Source organism: Chiloscyllium plagiosum, chromosome 22 (genome assembly GCF_004010195.1).
Source record: "Chiloscyllium plagiosum isolate BGI_BamShark_2017 chromosome 22, ASM401019v2, whole genome shotgun sequence".
In the NCBI taxonomy this organism is placed as follows: Eukaryota; Metazoa; Chordata; class Chondrichthyes; order Orectolobiformes; family Hemiscylliidae; genus Chiloscyllium; species Chiloscyllium plagiosum.
The window spans coordinates 14865425-14887380 of NC_057731.1; positions in this window are offsets into that span (position 1 = coordinate 14865425).

Sequence of the window (21956 nt, forward strand, 5' to 3'; positions counted from 1 at the left end):
ACAGCATTTAAGAAGAAGTTTCTCAAATTGAAATGCAAAAGAATGGAAACCTCAAATGTAGGCATGAGTCTGCAGACAAATGAGAGAATCAGGGCCCGAGCACTTGCCTGATAGCTGTAGAAAATAAACTTTCTGCTGCCATAAAAAGCTTCCAAAGAGAATTGTTTATTTTTCCATTTCATAGTGGCTAATTCTTTTGTTTTCTTCATCCACAAGCCTGCTTCCTGGAGGAATTCTATGATTTTATGAATTATGTTTCAAAGCTCACCTCCACATTCAGGGGCCAAGTGGGGAGGAAGCTATGTGAAAAGTGAGCAATGATGTCTCTGATAAAATCCAAGAGACCTAAATAAAAAGCCAGCTTCCACAAGATATATTAAATAATGTTATGTTACTCTGTGCTATATCTGTATCATGATTTGTGGTCACGTTTTGAGATGTTCTTTTACTAGTAAAGTTTTGAAACTGGCTAAAGGTCTCCTTCCCTTCCAATTGTTCAGTCGTGAGAGCAATAATTGTTATAAATCAACAAATGCCAGGTAAATAACGTTTAAAGTTGTATGGGCGAACCAATTAAATTGAAACTATGAGGGTACCAGTGCAGAGCCCAGTACTAACTTCTATCAAGCTCAATGTAAGCGATAGTCAACTGCCTGGCATCCAGTGACAACCATTTCCAACTAGTAATAATAAACTGGAATGCAACATGTCCCAACTACTCTCAACCAGTGGAGAGGTTTACCAGTATCAATCTGAACAGCCATCGCCAACCAGTCCTAGTAACTGGTTCAATCCCTTATCAACCAACTGGTTAACTGCGCTGTTTCCTTCTGGGATGGTACCATCTTACTGCAAATGATACAGTTTCATAGAGTACAGAGAATGCACAGCCATCTGTTATTCTCAGGGAGATATATCGATACCCATGGAAATGGTATCCATGTAGTTGCAGTCAATTAAACAGCACAGCCTCTTGATCATCCGATCACATCTTCTTTCATGGAGTATGATATGATCTACAAACCAATAGCTGAGATGCTTCTGAAAGATCTTGCAACTTCATGTTTAAACCAATGTGCACATTTCATGATTGAACAAAAAAGGGTCCGTCAGTGGACCTACCCTGGGTATGAGGAGTCTTCATCAGTATTCATGCCAAAATATTTAATGTCTGGCAGTTTTTTTTATTCACATGTGCATCTCTGGCCAGGCCAGCATTTAGTGCCCATCCCTAACTGCCCAGTGGACAGTTCAAAATTAAAGCATATTGGCGTGGGTCTGGACCAGACCTGGCAGTTTCCTTTCCTAATCCCATAATGTCCAGGGATGTACAGGCTAGGTGGGTTAGCCATGGGAAATGCAGGGTTACAGGGATAGGATAGGGAGATGGGTCTGGGTGGGTTGCTCTTTGGAGGGTCAGTGTGGACCTGATGGGCCAAATGACCTGCTTCCACACTATAGGGATTCTATGCTTCTATGATTCTAAACAGATACAATGATTTCAAAAGCATCATTCTGAAACTGTTGAAAACATTCTAAGTATGAACATAAAATTTCTTGTCAGTTATAAGTGGATAAAATTCAATTAAATGCAGTTGATTTCAGAGAAAGAACACAACAGTTAGCTATGCACTCTGAATTTAACATATTCTCATATGTCAGCACTTTCATCTTCACAAAAACCCGCCAAGTCAGGTTTTCTTGTTATTACAGAAATTATCTGGCTCTTGTTTGAAAATTGTGCTTTTTGTTCTTGATTTCCCCATGGGAGGAAATCATTTTTTCAGTTATTGGAAAATCAAGCTTTTTATCTTTATCATTTTACAGTATTTAATCAATCTTCAACCTTCGCAACTCAAGGGAATACCAGATAAGTTTATGCAAACTGTCCCTATTACTGATTAAGCAAAGTCTTAGAGCTATCCTTATGCTGTAAAAGTAAAAAGGGATTTGGATCAAAGGCAGCCCAATAGTTTTGAGATGTAGATCATGTGTGATTTAGCTGAATGGCAGAACAGGTTTTAGGGCCTGAGTAATGTAATCTTGTACTTATCTACATTTGGCTGATGTGTGCAGTTGCAAAGTTGAGAATATGAACCAGTTTGATAGACAATCTACAGCAAACTCAATAATTTGCACTTTTTCAAGTAGTTGAATAAATGTTGCATCGGTTCCCAAACTATTCAACCGGTTTCAACACAGCTGCTTTAGAAGAAGCAACCCAACACATCTCTGTACAGGTGTGATAATATCATACAGTATTTTTAAAAGTACATGTTTTCTTCAAGAAGTAGCTCACATTGAAGTAGAAGCTAGAACAGCTACATAATAAAACATAATGCTGACCAATGATTTTGTAATGGACCCAACTACCTCCAGCTCTTTATCAATGGCCTTCACTCTGTCATAAAGGCAGGATATTCACAGTTATAATTAATCAATTATATTTGTGGTGTTCAGCTCCATTCTTAATTCCTAAAATAATAAAGAAGTCCAAACCTTAATGGACATTCAGGCTTGGGCTGATAAGTGGTAGGTAATATCGATTTCACATGAGGTTCCACATGATGACCACTTCTAACAGGAGATACACAGCCGTGAAAAATTAAACAACTAACAGGAGGAGGAGGAGGCTCCAATTACATTCACGCACTCAATGAGCAAGTTCAATCTGTCTATGCAAAATACAAACTTAAAGCACTTGTAACTATTTTCAGTCTGATGTGCCAAGTGGATGATATAGCTTGGCTGCCTCCTGAGGTCCACAGCATCAATGATGACAATCCTCAAACAATTTGATTCACTCCATGTGATATATCTTGGGTTTTGTTTTTGTTTGCAGCTTGATATCCATACTGGCACTTAAAGATGGAAAATAAGAGCAGGAGTAGACCATTCAGCCTTTGAGCCTGCTCCAGCATTCATTATGATCATGACTGATCATCCAACTCAGTGCCCTTTTCATACTTTCTCTCCATAACCTTTGATCCCTTTAGCCTTAAGAACTATTAACTCTTGAATTCACACTTTGTGACTCTAGTCATGAGTCCACTATGTTGTGGGCACAATTTCAGAAGCCTTCTAAAAATCCAAATATATACATCTAATGCATTAATCTTATCTATCTTTTATGTTACTTCTTCAAATAAGTCAATAGCAATGATAGAATATGAGCTTTCCTTTTGAAATCCAGACGGATTAGTATTTTGTAGATTTTCTACATTTTTCTAATGATATTTGATAAAGGATTCCACAATATGTCCTATCACTGACGTTAAGTTAATTGATTCATAGCTCACTAGATTATGTAAATGTATTGAATTGGGTAGCAGGCGTGATGATCTATATGATCTACCTGCTTCTTTTTTATTTTCTTATGTTCTTATTGTTCTATCTCCTTTTTCATCATACGGCAATATTCCCATTTCTGACACTTCCACTGACAGTTCCTTTCCTGACTTCTTTCAATGATCATGAACCCAATCTTCCCAAAGTTTTATTCATTTATCAATTATCTCCAGGTGCTCCGGTTTCCTCCCACAATCCAAGAATGTGCAGGTTAGGTGAATTGGCTATGCTAAATTGCCCATAGTGTTAGGTAAAGGGGTAAATGTAGGGGAATGGGTCTGGGTGGGTTGCGGGTCAGTGTGGACTTGTTGGGCCGATGGGCCTGTTTCCACACTGTAAGTAATCTAATCTATTCTAATATTCGGTCCACCATGTTACGTTTCACTGGTAAATACTGTGGTGAAGGATTATTTAATGACTCTGCCATTTTATTATCATTACCTGTCAATTTATTGTGGTGATCCCTTAGTGGTCTCATTCCATTCCTGACTTTTACTTTGTTATTTACCTTCCGGTAGAATACTTTACTATGTCCTTTTATATTTCCTAATGTATGTTGTAGTTTCTCATTGCTAACCTAATTCTTTACTGACTCCTTTCCTAATTTTTTGCCTTTTCATATTTTGTTTCAATTTAGCACTTATTTATTCATTCATGGTTTGTCATTATTGTCTAGTTTGTGTTTTTTTAGGATGCAGTTCTCCTGTGCTCTACTGATCAGTGCTTTAACTATTTTCAATCCTTTTCCATTTATTTTTCAATTAGTTGTTCCAATTACTTTCCCTAGTCTCAATTTGATGCCCTTAAAATTTGCTTTTTCCATTTTTTCTCTATTATTTCACAGGATGTGGAAGTTATTGGCAAGACTAGGAACCAACTCTATTAGCCCTTGGTAATGGTTCACATGCCTATTAAAGGTTAACCTGCATGTCTGGAGTTACATGTAGACCAGACCAAGTAAGGATGGCAGATTTCCTTCTGTAAAGAACATTAAATTAATTACTTTCATCTATGTCCTTCTAATAGCTTTCTCAAGCTTAATCTTAAACTTTACTTTGTTTGTGACAACACCATTGCAATATAATTCACGTGCAAGTTATCTAAAAGCTAACACAGAATTCTGAGGCAGGTTTTGACAAGGTCTCACATTTTGACTGGTAAGAAGGTAAGAGCATATGGGATCCAGACAATTTGACAAATTGGGTCTAAAACAGGCAGCAAAGAGTATTGGTCCAAGCGTGTTTGTGTGACTTGGAACCTGTGTCCAGTGGGGCATACTGCAGGCTCTGGTGCTAGGTTCTTAGCTGTTTACTGTGTAAGTAATTATCGAGACATGAGTGAGGAGGTATGATTAGTAGGATTACAGATGACATAAAATTGATGTTGTGGTAAAGTAGGGTGGAGGAAAGCCTTAGACAACAGAATGTTATAGATGGGCAGAATAGAGACAACTGGAATTTAATGTGGGAAAGTGTGAGGTGATGCATTTTGGGAGGGTAACAAGACAAAGGAGTACACCCTTTGGTAGACCCATGGAGGTTCAAAGGACCAGAGGGACCTTGATGTGTATGTCCATAGATCCTTGATGCACAGAGCAGATAGGTAAGGTGGTTAAGATGGCATATGGAGTACTTGCCTTTATTTGTCAAGGCATACAAGAGCAAGGAGGTTATGATGGAGCTCAATACAAGGTTAATTAGGCCACAGTTGAAGTACTTTCACCACACTATAGGCAGTACATGTTTGCATTAGAGAAGGTACAGAAGAGATTCACCAGAATGTTGCCTGGACTTGAACAATTCAGCTATGAGAAGAGATTAGAAAAGCTGAGGTTGTTTTTGTTAAAACAGAGAAGACATGATGTGGAATCTGATTGAGGTGTGTGAAGTTCTAGGAGCATTGACAAGGTATGTAGGGAAAAAGCTTTTAGAGGGGTCAATGACCAATGACTGGCAGCACGGTAGCTCAGTGGTTAGTCGTGCTGCCTCACAACGCCAGGGACCCGGGTTTGATTCCAGCCTCGGCCAACTGTCTGTGTGGAGTTTGCACATTCTCCCTGTGTCTGTGTGGGTTTCCTCTGGTGCATCGGTTTCCTCCCACAGTTCAAAGATGTGCAGGTTAGGTGAATTGGCCATGCTAAATTACCCATAGTGTTCAGGGATGTGTAGGTTATGTCCATTAGTCACAGGTAAGTATAGGATAGGTGGGGGGGGGGGGGGTCTCTGTGTGGGTTACTCTTCGGAGGGTTGGTGTGGACTTGTTGGGCTGAAGCGCCTGTTTTCACATTGTAGGGATGCTATGACTGTTTAAAGATAAGGAGCAATAGGTTTAGAGGGTATTTGAGGAAAACATTTTTAACTCAAAGGATGATGGGCATCTGAACTCCATGCCTAAAAGGGTTGTAGAGACAGAAACTCTCCAGGTGTTTAAGAACTATTTAGATGAACACTTGTAATGTCATAACATAGCCAGGCTATAGGCTCAGTGTGGGAAAATGAGATTAGAATAGATTCCTGAAGAAGGGCCTGTGCCCAAAACGTCGAATCTCCTGTTCCCTGGATGCTGCCTGACCTGCTGTGCTGTTCCAGCAATAAAGTTTCAACTTTGATCTCCAGCATCTGCAGACCTCACTTTCTCCTCTTAGAATAGATGGATGCTTGATGACTGGCAGGAATACAATGGGCTGAAGGACTTCTTTCCATGCTGTAAAAATCTTAGGCTCTATGTATTGGCACAATGGTTTGTAAGATTTTCAATTATTCTAAAGTAGGTGTTATTCCAAGAAAGAAAACAATTGAGGTATTTCTGAGAAAAAAAAGTCTTGCTTCCAAATCCAATGAAATGATCTATTCCCAATGTCACAGGAAGAATGTCTGAAGTCAATAGCAATGAAGAAGGATTTTTGAAAGTTATCTTTCCAAATATGTAATCAGTTAATTTAAGCAGATTAACTTTATTCATTACCTTAAACATTTATATTTGATCCCGATTTTTCCCAAATGAAAACTAAATTTCTCATTTCAAAAAGATTCCATATCTGTTTGTCTTCCGTATGTATTCATTATATATTATTTATTTCCGGATGGCAGTTTTAACTATAATTCCATAGATCCATATCTGATTCAATGAAACTCAATTATCACAGAGCATGGACCATCAAAACACGTCATCAAATATAACCTATACAACATAAATAATTGTTAATTTCTATTTCCCACAAATCGGAGGAGAAGACACGAGCTGATAATTCTGCCCTATTCTCCCATGATTTAGATTCTTGCTAAAGCAATATCACCAAATGTTCCTCATAAATATAGTTCTAAGAAAATTTGGAATGAGATGGGAATAATCAGTCCCTCGGGTTTCTACTCCACATTGTACAATTGGCATGGTTCCATCCTGGTATCCAAGTAAATGTTAGATTTATGTCTTGCAATTTCTCTGAGTTGTCTTGCGGTTAGAGGGAAATCATTCACTAAGCTTTATGTGTCAGGTCCAGGTAAAATGATTAAGAAGAAAAGCTTCAAGAAAATTTCATCTGAGCCCCCATGGTTCTCAACAAATCTCCAAGACATCAAATTAACATTATAAGATAGCTACAGGATGTCAGTCTATAATTTCAAATCCTAGTCATCACTGTATTACGAATCTTTCAGGACTTGCTGTTTCCAATAGTCAGCATTAGCTCATTAAACCACCAAGGGATACAAAAAGGGGAACTTATATTACTGCAAATGCAAGTTTATTAATCCCCACAATGCATTTCCAATCAGATTTTCTTTACCATCTATGATGAATCTTAACTCTTACTCAATAGATACTGATTATATTTTCTTTTTTTTACTCTTTTATAGCTTTTGGGAATCACTGGCAAGGCCAACATTTTTTGTTCATCCCTAATTGTCCTTAAAACTGAATGCTTTGTCAGGCCATTTCAGAAGATTCAACACATTAATATGGGTCTGGAGTCACATGTAGGCCCAGACTAAATGAGGATGGCAGATTTCCTTCATTAAAGAACATTCATGATGGATTTACAATAATCAATGATAGCTTAATGAGACTAGCTTTATGGTCTAGATTATTTAAAATTGAGCTTAAAATGTCTCTGTGGAGTATTAGTCTGGGCCTCTCGGCTTACTAATTACATTGCTGATGTTGTTTCTTGGGGTCAACCACCAGTCAGTATGACATAATATAAATGCTCCCCTAGGAAGATTTGGCTTGTGTTGAGGCAGATGTCTTGAAGTTAATGAATAACAGTAACAACTTATACAATTATAAGATCTCAGACTCACTAATCCTCTGGGTTTTATGCTTGCTGAAGAAAAGGTTACATTACATGACTCTAACACTACACATAAATAGCTGACGAATTGCACACTGCACTGATCCCATTGCAATATGTTTGCTGAAGGTGAGGCAAAGACTTTTACATGGAATGTTACAACAGGAGATATTGCCTAACTGTCTTAAAGATACACTGCCTTCATAAGCTCTTACAATAACACAACAATTACCATTATTCCACCAATTATCCTAGACCGCATTTAATTATTATAGGTGTTTTTATGGACCACAGCAGACTCCCTCAAATATATGAAGAAGTTAGCATAGGCTCTAACTTTTTCTTATTTTAAAGGTAAATGTGAGGTGCTGTAATCTGGATGCAATTCAATTGGTCAAACTACCTGCATTAAGCAAAACATAATTTATTCAAACACTATAGCTAAGATACAACAAAGGAAGAGGAACTTGGAATAAATTAACTCTTTTGGAAAATTTAACAGAATAGATTATTTTACTACTAAACAGTAACTGTTCCAATACAGTAATATCTCATAAACACACCCTTGGCAAAAAGCATATTCAGAAAACAGATTATCTTGCATGAAGTTCGCCAGTCCTGGAGGAAAGAACATCAGAAGACGATTCTGTGAGAAAAATCAGAGAGACAGCGTAGCAACTGGAGGAGATTTACTGGCTTCCAATCCTGCTGAGACCCGAGCAACAACTGCTGAAATCTAATTAAAAATCCTGGATCTGTGAGAGCTTGGCCACACCCATTCAGGATGCTTCTATTGTTCCAATTTAAGAAAAAAACACAAGTTGCTCACCTTCTCATAGACTGCTTGACACCTACCTCCCAATCTCTCTCTAAAAGAAATGAAGGCAAAATACACCTCTTAAAACCACAGTATCGTTACAATGCCCATTTTGACAAATTTACTGTGCATGAGTCAGATAACTTGTCATTGGGCTAACAATTACAGTCATTATAATATATCTTACCAAAGGTGATGTAAGATGCCTAAAATATTTTCTTATCAACAGTGAAATATCGGAAAAGCCAAAACCAATTACCAAACGTATTTACAGAGTATGTAACATGACGGGAGAGGTAATGGGAGATTTAAACACGTTGATCAACAAGAAAATTTGTCACAACAGAGGAGAAACTCTGAAAAACCCCAGGCACAAGAGTAACCAAAAGTTCCTATTTAAAAAAAGACTTAAATAATCATGATAATTAATGAATTACAAGTTGTAAATTGCATTAAGTCTATTTACTAAGTAGTAAATATACAAATAAATAATTATAGCAATTAATTGATTGAAGAGACTAAGATGATATAAGTAGGGAATAAGAAATCGCTAATCTGTATAAAACAAAAATATTGATTGAATAGGAAAGTTAAATAAACAAGTAAAGAACTAAGAGTTAAAGATTACAATAAGATGAGTTGCAATTGGAAGGCATTTAAAAAAAAAGTCATTGGACGAATGGATCACTGGCTATGCCAGCATTTGTTGTTCATCGCTCATTGCCACTGGAGTTGATTGGCTTGCTCAGGCCATTTCAAAGCCAACCACTTTGCTGTGGGTTTGGAATCACATGTATGCTAAACCAGGTAAGGATGGCAGATTTCCTTCTCTAAAGGACATTAGAGAACTGGGTTTTTCTTTTGAACCACTAAAGGTGATTGCCTAGCAAGTGTGACACATAATACTTGGTTTCCAGTATTTAATGCCAAAAAGGATGATGCCTCCTTGAAGAAGTACAGTCTGGAGCAGGACAAAATGAATTCCTTGGGAAGTTCCTTACAAATCATAAGGGATTCAGTAATCAGAGGGTGAGGCAGCCATTCCTACACTGTTGCCATTAGTCTCACACCATTGTTTCCACTTAGGTGCCAGGGTAAAGGACACAGTGAGTTGAGTTTCTGTTTAGATTATTAATTCATTGGACGTGTGTGTTACTGGCTCGGCAGCATTTATTGCCCATCCCTAATTGCCCAGAAGGCAGTTAAGAGTCAACAACGTTGCTGTGAGTTTGGAATTGCATTTAGAGCAGACCAAGTAAGGAAGACAGTTTCCTTTTCTAAAGGACATTAATGAATCAGACAGGTTTTCCTGACCATCAACAATGGTTTCATAGTCGTCATTAGATTCTTTGTTCAAACTTCACCCTGTACCATGGAATTCCACCCTGGAACATTACCTGGGTCTCTGGATTAATAGTCTAGCGATAATTAGGCTATCACCTCACCATGGGAGAGGAAGGGGAACAGCTAGAAGTCACGATCTGTATGGGGGAAAATGACAGAGTAAAACAGTCAAAATTCCAGAAGCTTTGGAGTTTGTTGCAATCCAAAAGATACCAATTTTCGATTCCTCCCAGTGTTACATGGTGGGGATTACTGGAAGAGGAAGATAAAATGAGTTAATGTGCAGCTGGAAAAATGGTGCAGCAGGGAGAACTTCAGAATCCTGGGCCATTGGAACCAATGGACAGCAAGACCTTCTGTTCAAATGGATGGCTGCACACCAACTGAACTGGGAAATAATTGCCTCATGAAAGCACATTAACTGGATCTGTTGGGGAGAATTTACAGAGTTACAGGCAGTGGGATGGCATCACAAAGGTGCCCAGAAAACCGGAAGATACAAACTGCAATAGAATAAAAATCAGAAATACAAAAGTATTCAAGTGAGGGATGTTATGACTGATCATTGGGAGAGGATTCCCAATCCATTACAATCTAGCGCAAAGATGGAGGAACTGGCTCCCATTCTTTATTTATTCTCTGTTTGTCCCAACATAGAGTTATAGCAATGTACAGCATAGAAACAGACTCTTCAGTCCAACTTGACCATGCCGACCAGATATCCTAAATTAATTGAGTCCTATTTGCCAGCATTTGACCTGTATCCCTCTAAACCCTTCCTAGTCATGTAATCATCCAGAGGCCTTTTAAATGTTGTAATTGTGCCAACCATCCACCACGTCCTCTGGCAGCTCATTCCGTACATGCACCAGCCTTTGCCCATAGGTCCCTTTAAATCTTTTCCCTCTCAGCCTTAATCTATGCCCACAAGTTCTGGACTCTCCCAACCCAGGGAAAAGACCTTGTCTGCTTACCTTATCCATGGCCCTCATGATTTTATAAACGTCTATAACGTCACCCCTCAACCTCCGATGCTGAAGGAAAAACAGCCCCAACCTATTCATCCTCTCCCTGTAGCTCAAACCCTCCAAACCTGGCAACATCTTTGTAAATCTTTTCTGAACCCTTTCAAGTTTCACAACATTCTTCCAATAGGAGGGACACCAGAACAGCACACAATATTCCAAAAGTGGCCTAACCAATGTCCTGTACAGCCACAACATGACCTCTCAACTCCTATACTCAATGCTTTGATTAATAAAGGAAAATGTACCAAATGCCTTCTTCACTATCCTATCTGCCCAAGACTCCACTTTGAAGGAACTATGAACCTGCACTCCAAGGTCTCTTTGTTCAGCAACACTCCCTAGGACCTTACCGTTAAGTGTATAAGTCCTACCCTGATTTGCCTTTCCAAAGTGCAGCACCTCACATTTATCTAAATTAAACTCCATTTGCCACTCTTCAATCCATTGTCCCATCTGATCAAGATCTCGTTGTACTCTGTCCACTACACCTCCAATTTTGATGTTATCTGCAAACTTACTAACTATACCCTCTATGTTCACATCCAAATCTTTTATATGTAAATGACGAAAATCAGTGGATCCTTGCGGCACACCACTGGTCATAGGCCTCCAGTCCAAAAAGCAAACCTCCAGCACCACCCTCTTTCTTCTATCTTTGAGCCAGTTCTGTATACAAATGGATAGTTCTCCCTGTATACCATGTGATGTAACATTGCTGACCAGTCTACCATGAAGAACCTTGTCAAGCACCTTACTGAAGGCGTTTGACAAGGTCCATATAGATCACGTCCACATCTCCGCCCTCATCAATCCTCTTTGGTATTTCTTCAAAAACCTCAATCACATTTGTGAGACATGATTTTCCATGCACAAAGCCATGCTGACTATCCCTCATCAGACCTTGCCTTTCCAAATACATGTAAATCCTGTTCTACAAGATTGCCACCAACAACTTGCCCACCATCAATGTCAAGCTCAGCAGTCCATAGTTCCCTGGTTTTTCCTTACCACCCTTCTTAAATAATGGCAGTTCCAGTCTATGTTTGGAAAGTTAAAATCCCTTACCATTACAACCCTATTTTTTTATTGAAAACTGAGATCTCCTTACAAATTTGTTTCTCAATTTTCTGCTGTTTATTGAGGGGTCTATAGCACAATCCCAATAAAGTAACCATTTCTTTCTTATTTCTCAGTTCCAACCAAGTAACTTTCCAGGATGTATTCCCAGGAATATCCTCCCTAAGTACAGCCATAAGGCTATTCCTTATCAAAAATGCCACTCCCCCCTTCTCCTACCCCCCTTTCTGTCCTTCCTGTAACACTTGTATCCTGGAACATTAAGCTGCAGTCCTGAACATCCCTGAGCCATGTTTCTATAATTGCTATGATATCCCAGTCCCATGTTCCTAACCATGCCCTGAGTTCATCTGCCTTCCCTGTGAGACCTCTTGCATTGAAATAAATGCAGTTTAATTTACCTTGTTCTCTGCTTGTTCCTGCCTGCCCTGACTCTTTGACTTGTTCCTTTTCCCACTGTACCAGTCTCAGATTGATCTCTTTTCTCACTATCTCCCTGGGTCCCATCCCTCCACCCCCACCTCTGCCCCCACCTTAATAGTTTAAATCCTCCCGAACAGCTCCCTGCCAATATATTAGTCCCCTTCCGATTCTGGTGCAATCTGCCCCTCTTACACAGGTCACTTCTATCCCAGAAGACACTCCAATGATCCAAAGATGTGAACCCTTCACCCTTGCACCAGCTCCTCAGCCACACATTCAGCTGCTCTATCCTTCCATTCCTACCCTCACTAGCATGTAGCACTGAGAATAATCCAGATATTACTACCCTTGAGGACCTCCTCTTTAAATTCCTGCTTAACATTCTATATTTTCCCTTCAGTATCGCATCCTTTTCCTTCCTATGTTGTTAATTCCAATGTGTACAACAACCTCCTGCTGGTCCCTCTCCCCTTTGAGGATATTCCGCAATCACTCCAAGATGTCCTTGATTCTGGCACCAGGGAGGCAACACACCATTCTGATTTCTCGCTGTCAGCTACAGAAATGTCTGGCTGTGCCTTGGACTAGAGAGTCCCCTATTATAATCGATAACCTGGAACATGAAAAGCACATTGCTCTCCTGAAGGCCATATTTGTACCTTAACAACCTACAGAAAATAGCAGAGTCTTACAGCTCTAAAAAACACTGCTCCAGGCTAAATTAGTACCCATATTTTATGTTTTTTAAATTTTAATCAAAAGATAGATAACAATAAAACATATAACCAAAAAAAACCCACTCTTCTCATTATTATAAAAAGACAGTAAGGTTACACTTAAAAATCATGCACTTATCTGTTCCTGTGCTGTGAGCTCTCCCACACAAGTTCCTCTAATGTCAGCTGTGAATTTCACTGTTTGGTAATTTTTCTTAGAAGCACTCCGATGTCCAGATACTTGAACTCAAATAGCAAAAAGCAATAGTTGTGCAGATTCACTGTTGTGTCAGATAGCAGTGCTGGTTTATTTCCCTCTCTCTCTCTCTGTCTCTCTCTCTCTCTCTCACTCACTGACCATGTGGTCACTGCCTTTGTCTCTCTTCCTCCTTTTTAAAGTGTGTTGTTTTGATTTTCAAAACAGTTCCAAAACAATGCCACAGCTTATAAAACAATAATTACTGCACCTGGAATTCAAGGAAATCACCTCCAATATGTGGCTAACTTAAACCAAAGGATCTTTTCCCTCATGGATACTTTTCCTGATTCCAATGTATTTATATTCTAAAATAAACCAATTTAACCAGACTTCCTTGAATTAATGAAGTAAGGAGCTTATTAGTTATTAATACAGAAGGAAAAATAAAATGCAACACATGTAGATTAGAAGTGAGAAGTGAGTAAAAAGATAATACCTATAAACATTGAAATAACTGCACAAGGCTGATATCCCGTCACTAAGACACCTTTACTTGCGTATGGTTTGCACATGGGCTCTGACCAGCTTCCTCAGCACCAGTCCCTAGCATCAGGAGAGTCTCTGAATCCCCTGTCTGTATCTGTCAGCTAGGGTTCCCTGATTAGTCGAGGTGAACAATCCCAATCAAGGGATGAGACAATAAAAGATATATAAATTGATGTATACTCAGAAAAGGAATCAGAGTGTTATTATCTTAAGAATAGAATCCAAAGATGAAAATGGAGACCACGGCAGGTTAGTGCAGAGGAGAAATGGGTGGAAGTGCACTAGATTATGCCAGTTGCATACAAACAGATCCAGTCAGGGATCTGGACAGGTTTAGACAGATCTAGTCAGGGATTTGGACAGAGCTGAACAGATTTGGGGTACGAAAGGTCCCAGTAGATTTAAACACTTGACGATTAGTGTACTAGATCTTTAAATAAAACTTGGGTAAGACAGTTTGTTTAATTTTGATTACATGTGGTTTGTTAAATTAAAAGTGAGGGAAATGGCTCTTAAGACTGCTAAAGAGGTTCTGGGGTTTGAAGATGCTACCCAAATTTGCTAAAAAAATTTAGAAAGACAGAGGGAGGATACGCTTTTAGAATTAGCAAATAGGTTAGATTTAGGTATAACCAGGGACAAAAGGAAAGCTGAAATTGTAATGGAGTTGGTCAAGCACTTTGGTGTATCAGAGAAACAGACAAGTGCAGCAGCGTTAGAAAAACATAGATTGCAATTGAGGTAAATGGAGTTAGAAGATCAAGAAAGGGAGAGAAGGTTGTTAGCTGAGCAAAGAAAAAAGAGAGGGAAGAAAGAGAATGAGAAAGAGAGAGAGAGAAGAAAGAGGGAACTGAGGACTTAAAAGAAATATACCCTGGAATTTTTCCAGATTGTGTAGTAACAAGATCTCACTGTCATAAGTTACAGGAAGAATAGAAAAACTAAAGTGAAAGATGAAGATTGAGGTTCAGTTACCTGATACCCTGTTTAATGTAATGGTATAGGACATATTCTTACCTGTTATGGTGACATGTAATGGTACATTTTCTTACTTGTTAAGTTGCATGGCAGACAGTGTGTGACGATATTATGGTTTTAAGACGTGCATTTCTTTTTGAAGAGACGTTTTAAGACAGAGGCACTGAGCTGTCTATTGAAATCTCATAAAGTGAACAGTTGGTGAGGCCTTGGTTTTTCTTTTAAGTAGGAACAATAGAAGCAGCCTGAATGAGTGGGATAAGCTCCCACACAATCAGGATTTTTAGTTCTATGTTTTCAGTATCAGCTGCTGGGAACTTGAAGCTGGATGTGGAAGCTCTTATTCCTCTCCTGATTACAGATAAAAGCTGCAGGTTCTCTTACTGTTGTTGGAGTTGCATGTGAGACAAATTGTTTTCTGGATTTACCTTTGTTTAAGTGTGCTTGTGGGATGTTACTATATTGAGACAGTTACTGTTTAGTTGTGAAATAATCTACTATTCTGTTAAGTTTTCCGATAGAGTTAAGTTACTCCAATGTCTTTATTCTTTCATCATATTTTAACTATAGTATATGAATAAAGTGTGTTTTGCTTCCAATCTGCTCGTTTGACTAATTGAATTATATCTAGAACGCAATGCCTGGCACTTGCCTTTAAAATAAGGAAAGGTTATTCTTCTTAGAATAATTTAAAGGGCTTTGGTTTGGTTCATAACAATGCTTAACACACTGTAGAGTGTTTGTCTAGGTCAGCAGGGGATCCCAGTTTGTGAAAGTTAGCATAATGTAAAACCATCTCTTAAAGTGCAGACACATTCTGGCTGGAGAAGATGCTGCAATTGTTTATGAAAGAGAGTCTGAGGAGAAAGAAGAACAGGGAAGACAATGTGTTCGAGAGTTCTCAAATGGAGCCTTGGTGGAAGAGGTGCAGAGAAGCAGTCATGTGACCATGGAACAAGAGACCAACAAACCTCCAGACTAACTTTAACATTGTAGCATAATATCACTGTGGTACCCAAAGCCCTGAGGAGCTGTAAGTAGTTCCACAAAATTCTCAAAGATCTCATTGAGTAGAAAAGATCTGTAAATGTATCATCAAATTCCATATCTTACCAATGACACCACTAGTCACACATACTGCTAATACATCAACCCCCTTCTTTCACCGAGGAACAATCTCAATCAATTAAGGATAATACCCAACATTCACCCTCACACAATGCTGCACACTTTATACCCATATCACACAGTTTGCGCCAACCACCAGCTATTCAACCATGACAGGTTTTCAACCCAATCACACTCTACTGCTCTCACTGATACGCTCCCTTTGTACTTAGAGAACAAAGTGATGCATAACTAGAGACAAGATCTAATCAGTAAGATTTGCTGTCAGGTAGCTGAACAGCTTGGAGGAGTGTAGTTGTTTGGGAGAAGCCATTAGGTCTCCGCAAAGGTAGAATCTGTCTATTTTTATAGCTGTAAAAACCACCTTAAGCCTGAAGGAAACCAGCTTACTTTTTCCTCAGAAGTTGGAAGGTCAGACCGATGCCATTCATACCAGCTTGTTGCCAAGCAATTTGGTGTCATCAAGGCTGTGAATACCCATGTTCAAAGAGGATTGTAGTGTACCACAATATTTCAGAAATTGGTCTTCCAACAAATTACTCATGGTGTGCCATGCCAAGGGAATGGCACTCATTCTGCAGAAGTTGAACCTGTTGTCTTCTCCCAGAATGGCAGCCTTTGTTCTCCCACCTCTAGCTATCCTGATGGATATGCCTGTCCTGTTCAACAGTGGTAATGGTTATAAAGCTGTTGAGAGGGGTGTGGAGGTGGGCAGCTGTGCAAAGGTGAGGGTGAAGTAAAGCTATGAATGTGAAGCATCGGTCATGATTGTAAAGTTATTGATAGGTAAATGAAAATGGGTGGTGAATGAGCAGTGTGTGAGGCTATGAATTCATCTGTAGATATGAAATTTGAAGATTGAACAAGACCACTCACAGGAGGTCATTGAACTTGTCATTGCACTGCATTGTGTGATTGGGATTAGTGGGATTGCCAATGCAGGTTATTTTCTCCGATGCCTTGGCGAGGACCTCCTGGCCCAGTGTGAATTGAGGACCTCTCATCACCTGTCCATCTGCTGCATCAAAGAATTTGAATCATACTGTCCACCCTGTTTCACTATTAGTGAGTGTTCTTCCTGCTTAGACCCTCTTTCCTATCCAGCCTAGCGCCTGTTAAATGTTAAATGCCCCTCTGCTATAAAAACTGCTGGCTGACTTGAAGTATATACAGGTTAGTTTTAAATGCTACTAGCCTTATACTACCTTGGGTCCCCTATTGAAGCAGCCATTTAATAGCGCATTTAGCACTGGCTACACACTACAATCACATTAATAATAAGGTAGCATGGAATTCATATTTTACCTGCATCAAAAGGAATGAATGCTGGTTAATCACACATAATAATCTCAACAAGTGCTTTTAGGGCTCAAATCAAATACATTTGATTGATTAATTATTTGTGTTTTGACCATCGTAAATAATAATTTATTCAGCAAAGTCATGACAATTTATATATACACAGTTCACTTGTTTGTCACTTAGTTAATAACTTCGCTTTATGCTTAATGAATGGCCCTCTATTTGTTTTCAAAGACTGAATGGAAATGTTTTTGCACCATTGGATTGTCCACTGCATCATAGTAATTATCAAATTATATTTGCTGTTGTTTGGCCTGGATGTGCTGCTGAAAAAACTTACTGAAGTTTCAGGCTAAGAGAGTAATTCAAAATGCTGCTAACTTTGATCATATATGAGAAGGTGGTCATTGGAAGCTAAACATTGCAAGATAAAAAAATTTGGAAAGACCCCAAACCATGACAACAGCAAAGTCTTTACAGTTGCAGAATAAGGAAGAAAAAGCAATCTTCTCATTGGCCTACAAGCAGGCCAAATGCAGTGACATCAAAGCTTGGACTTGGATGCTCCCTAAGGAGATGTACCAGGTTGATGTAATTCAAGTCCAGCTGCCTCACTGTTGAACTGCGTAAATGAGGTAGTTACTCCACAGAGTAGCTTTGATATAGGATTAATCAGAATTCGATTTCTGGAAAAATACCTTGGCACATACATGAGTAAGTACTTAATATTCACAGGAGCTATGCCAACATTTCAATTAAGAAATCTTCACATAGTAATCTGAATAATTAAAAATGTTCACAATCAATCTTGCCTTACTACCCTATAATTGGTGGCATAATTAGATGAGCATGTGAAAAATTTTCAGCATTCCTTTAATTCTTTAAACTCCTACACATGTTGTGCAACAGTCTATAACTTTCCCACAATATTCCTTTTCAGCCCCACCTAGCAACATTTTGTATTGCTTCCCATGACCAATAAACCTTGAAAATACTTACTGCCACAATGCCTGTCTTTAGACCTGTGAAAATTTAAATGGATGTATGTCTGAGCCAATGTTTGAATTTTGTGGAATGTTTCTTGTTGGGAAGATTTCTTGGTATGAACATCAATATTTCAAATGTAGTAAATTATAAAGAATTTCTTTTCTTTTACAGCACTGTTCTTAACAAAAAAAAGTGCTTCACTCTTCTTGTGACTTTTACTCTTTACTCTTTGATCTTTAGGTATCCTCTCTGATTTTAGAGTCATGGAATCATACAGGATGGAAATAAACCCTTCACTCCAACTATTCCACACTAAACATGTTCCCAAATTGAACCAATCCCACTTGCCTGTGTTTGGCCCATATCCCTTCAAACCTTTCCTATTCATGTACTTTTCCAAACGTGTTTTAAAAATTGTAACTGGACCTGCATCCATCACTTCCCCTAGCAGTTCATTCCACACACTTACTACTCTCTGTGTTAAAATGTTGCCTCTCGTGTCCTTTCTGAATTTTTCACCTCTCACCTTAAAAGTACGCTTCCTAGTTTTGAACTCCCCCACTCTAAGGTAAAGACTTTTCTATTCACCTTATCTATGCCTCTCATGATTTTATAAACTTCAATAAGGTCACCCTTCAACGATCTATCATATTCTTTTTATAACAGGACAACCAGAACTGCACACAGTACTCCAGAATAAGCCTCAATATGACATTTTAATGCCTGTACTCTGGGGTCTGGGCAATGAAGGCAAATGTGCTAAACGCCTTCTTAGCACCCTATCTACCTGTGATGCAAATTTCAAAGAATTAGTTACTTGAACCCTAGGTCTCTCTGTTCTACAACACTACCCAAGGCCCTCTCATTAATTGTACAAGTCCTATCCATGTTTGTTTTACCAAATTCCGATGCCTTGCATTTATCCAAATTAAACTTCAACTGCCACTCTGCAGTCCATTTATAACCTATTGATCAAGATCTCTTTGTATTCTTAGATAACCTTCTTCACTGTCCATTGTACCACCAATTTTGCTGTCATCCACAAATTTACTCACCATACCTCCTATATTCTTATCCAAATCATTTATATTGTTTGTTTACATCTGATTAGGTCTCTCTCCCCCATTCCCCCATCTCCACCTCTCTCTCTCTCTTTCTCTCTCTCTTTCTCATCTCACATATATAAACTGTTGCCACTCTCTCAGGAATTATATAACTCCATTAGTACTGGTTTTATTTTCTGCAGTTTGAGAACCTATTACCACTAATCTTTGCTCCCTCCTTCATGTCAGTAAATTTCTAATATTGCTGCTGTGTTTTTTTTAATACCATGTGATTTAATTTTATCAATAAGACTCCAGTGTGTACCTTAACAAAATTCTCTTGAAAATCCATTTACTCAAGAAATGTTGCATTGCCTTTCTCCATAAACACCGTTATCTGATCAAAAAACACTATTATAAATTGCCCCCGTACAAATCCAACCTGGTCATTGTCGATTAATATTTGCTTTTGTAACTGAGGAATAATTTTAGCAAGTATCATGGTCTCTAAACGCTTCCCCACTACTGATTATAGGCCAGCTGATCTCGAGAGATTTCCAAAATGTAACTGAATTCTGCAATTCCCAACGTTATTTATTGTTAGAGATTTGTCAGGTGCAAAAATAGCAATACCTTAGTGATAATAAACTGTGAACAGTCTGAAAACTTATGGTGTGGGAATTACCAATAAAACCTATTACCACTTTTAGCCCTCAACCACAAAGATAAGGTCATGTGCAAAAATTAGCTGTTGTATAGGGATTTCTAAGATAAAGGGGGCATGAAAAAATAATGGCAAGTAAGATAAAGGAGAATGCTAAGTTATTTTACAAGCACATTAAGGATAACGAGTTAAAGAGTAGGGCCCATTAAAGACTACAGTGGCAATTTGTACATGGAGCCAGAAGATTTTGTAGATGAGATTCTAAATAAATTCTTCCTGTCAATTTTCACTTGTAAGACGGACAATATGGGTAGATAAAGTTAAAAATCACATGACACCGGGTTATAGTCCAACAGGTTTATTTGGAAGTACAAGCTTTTGGACCATTGCTCCTTCGTCAGGGAGCTAGTGAGGCAGGATCATAGGACACAGAATTTATAGTAAAAGATCAAAGTCTCATACAACAGATGCAATGTCATTAACAGCAATCTAGGTTTGTTCAATACATCACATCAATTGTATGACACTTTGATCTTCTACTATAAATTCTATCCTGTGATCCTGCCCCACTAGTTACCTGGTGAAGGAGCACTGCCCCAAAAACCTGTGCTTCCAAATAATCCCTGTTGGACTATAACCTGGTGTTGTGTGATTTTTTAATTTTGTCCACAACACCAGCACCTCCACAATGTTGGTAGAGTTTAAGAGTAAAGAATTTATGCTAGAACAAACAAAAATGAAAATTGTTAATCCTAACTCTAAACCTAACTCAGCAATTTCTGTTTTTGTTTCTTTCAGATTTCCAGCATCCACTGTTCGTTGTTTCATTTTAGACTATGCTGGAACAGCATAAAACATTGGTTAGGCCCCAGATAGAGGAGTGTATACAGTTCTGGAAGAGGAGTCACTGGCCTCAAAAGGTTAACTCTGTTTTCTCTGCACAGATGCTGACAGACCTGCTGAGTTTCTTCAGCAATTTTTGTTTTTGTTTCAAATTTCCAGCATCTGCAGTTCTTTGCTTTATTGAAGAAATTTTTCCTCTTGGTGAAGAGATCAATGTTCAGGGTTAAGGTAAGGACCAGAAGGTTTAGAGGAGATGTGAGTAAGTATTTTATTCATCCAGAGAGTGGTGGGAATCTGGAACTCACTGCCTATAAGTGTGGCACAAGCAGAAACCCTCATAACATTTAAGAGGCATATAAGTGCTGGAAATTGGGATTAGAATAATTAGGGGCTTGTCTTTGACTGGCACAGACTCGATGGGCTGAAGGGCCTTTTTCTCTGCTATCGACCATTAGGACTCTATGAAATAATTCTGTTGTATGGCTGAATAATACAGATGTGAGAATCAATAAAAGAAATCTGTTGTTTTGCTCAATTAGCTCTGGGAAATGAAGCAATTGAAGCTCTGGGAAATTATACAGAAGTCTCTCTCAATTGATAAAGTAGGATAATCTCTAGGAAGGAGCAGGGTTTAACTGGTCTGTGAAAGAATTGAGAGAAATAAGTTAAATTAACAATTCTGGTCCCACATTTAACACATTCATTTTTATTAGACTATTTACTGTTATTGGAGAAGTTACTCATCATTGTGCATGGAAGCTTGGAGGCATTTTATTTCCATATTAAGACTCATTGTGCTGTCATTGACTGTGAGCAAGAGCGTTGATGCTCTCCATTCAAAGAGAGCTAACCACCTTTCATTCTCTCGCACCAGAGACCAGCAGGCAGCACAAGCACTCAGCTTCCTAGATTTGCCAGTTTCCCAATGGTGCAAGGTGCCACCAACTACATGGGCATCATTTTTGGGCATCACAAGTCACACAAGTCAACTTTGTCCTAAATCTGATCTAAAAAGGATTCCATTCCCTCAATGTCAGTTGATGTATGACAATTCTAATGAATCACACAGGGTCAATGCCCAGGAAGCCTGCCAGTGATCGTGCTGACTTCGTTCTATGACAGTCCACTATTCTGCTACATTTGAATCACCCACAATAAATGAAATGGTAGATTCTGGACAACAACTATCCACTCTGATGACTCCAGTGCACAATGTAGGCAGCTT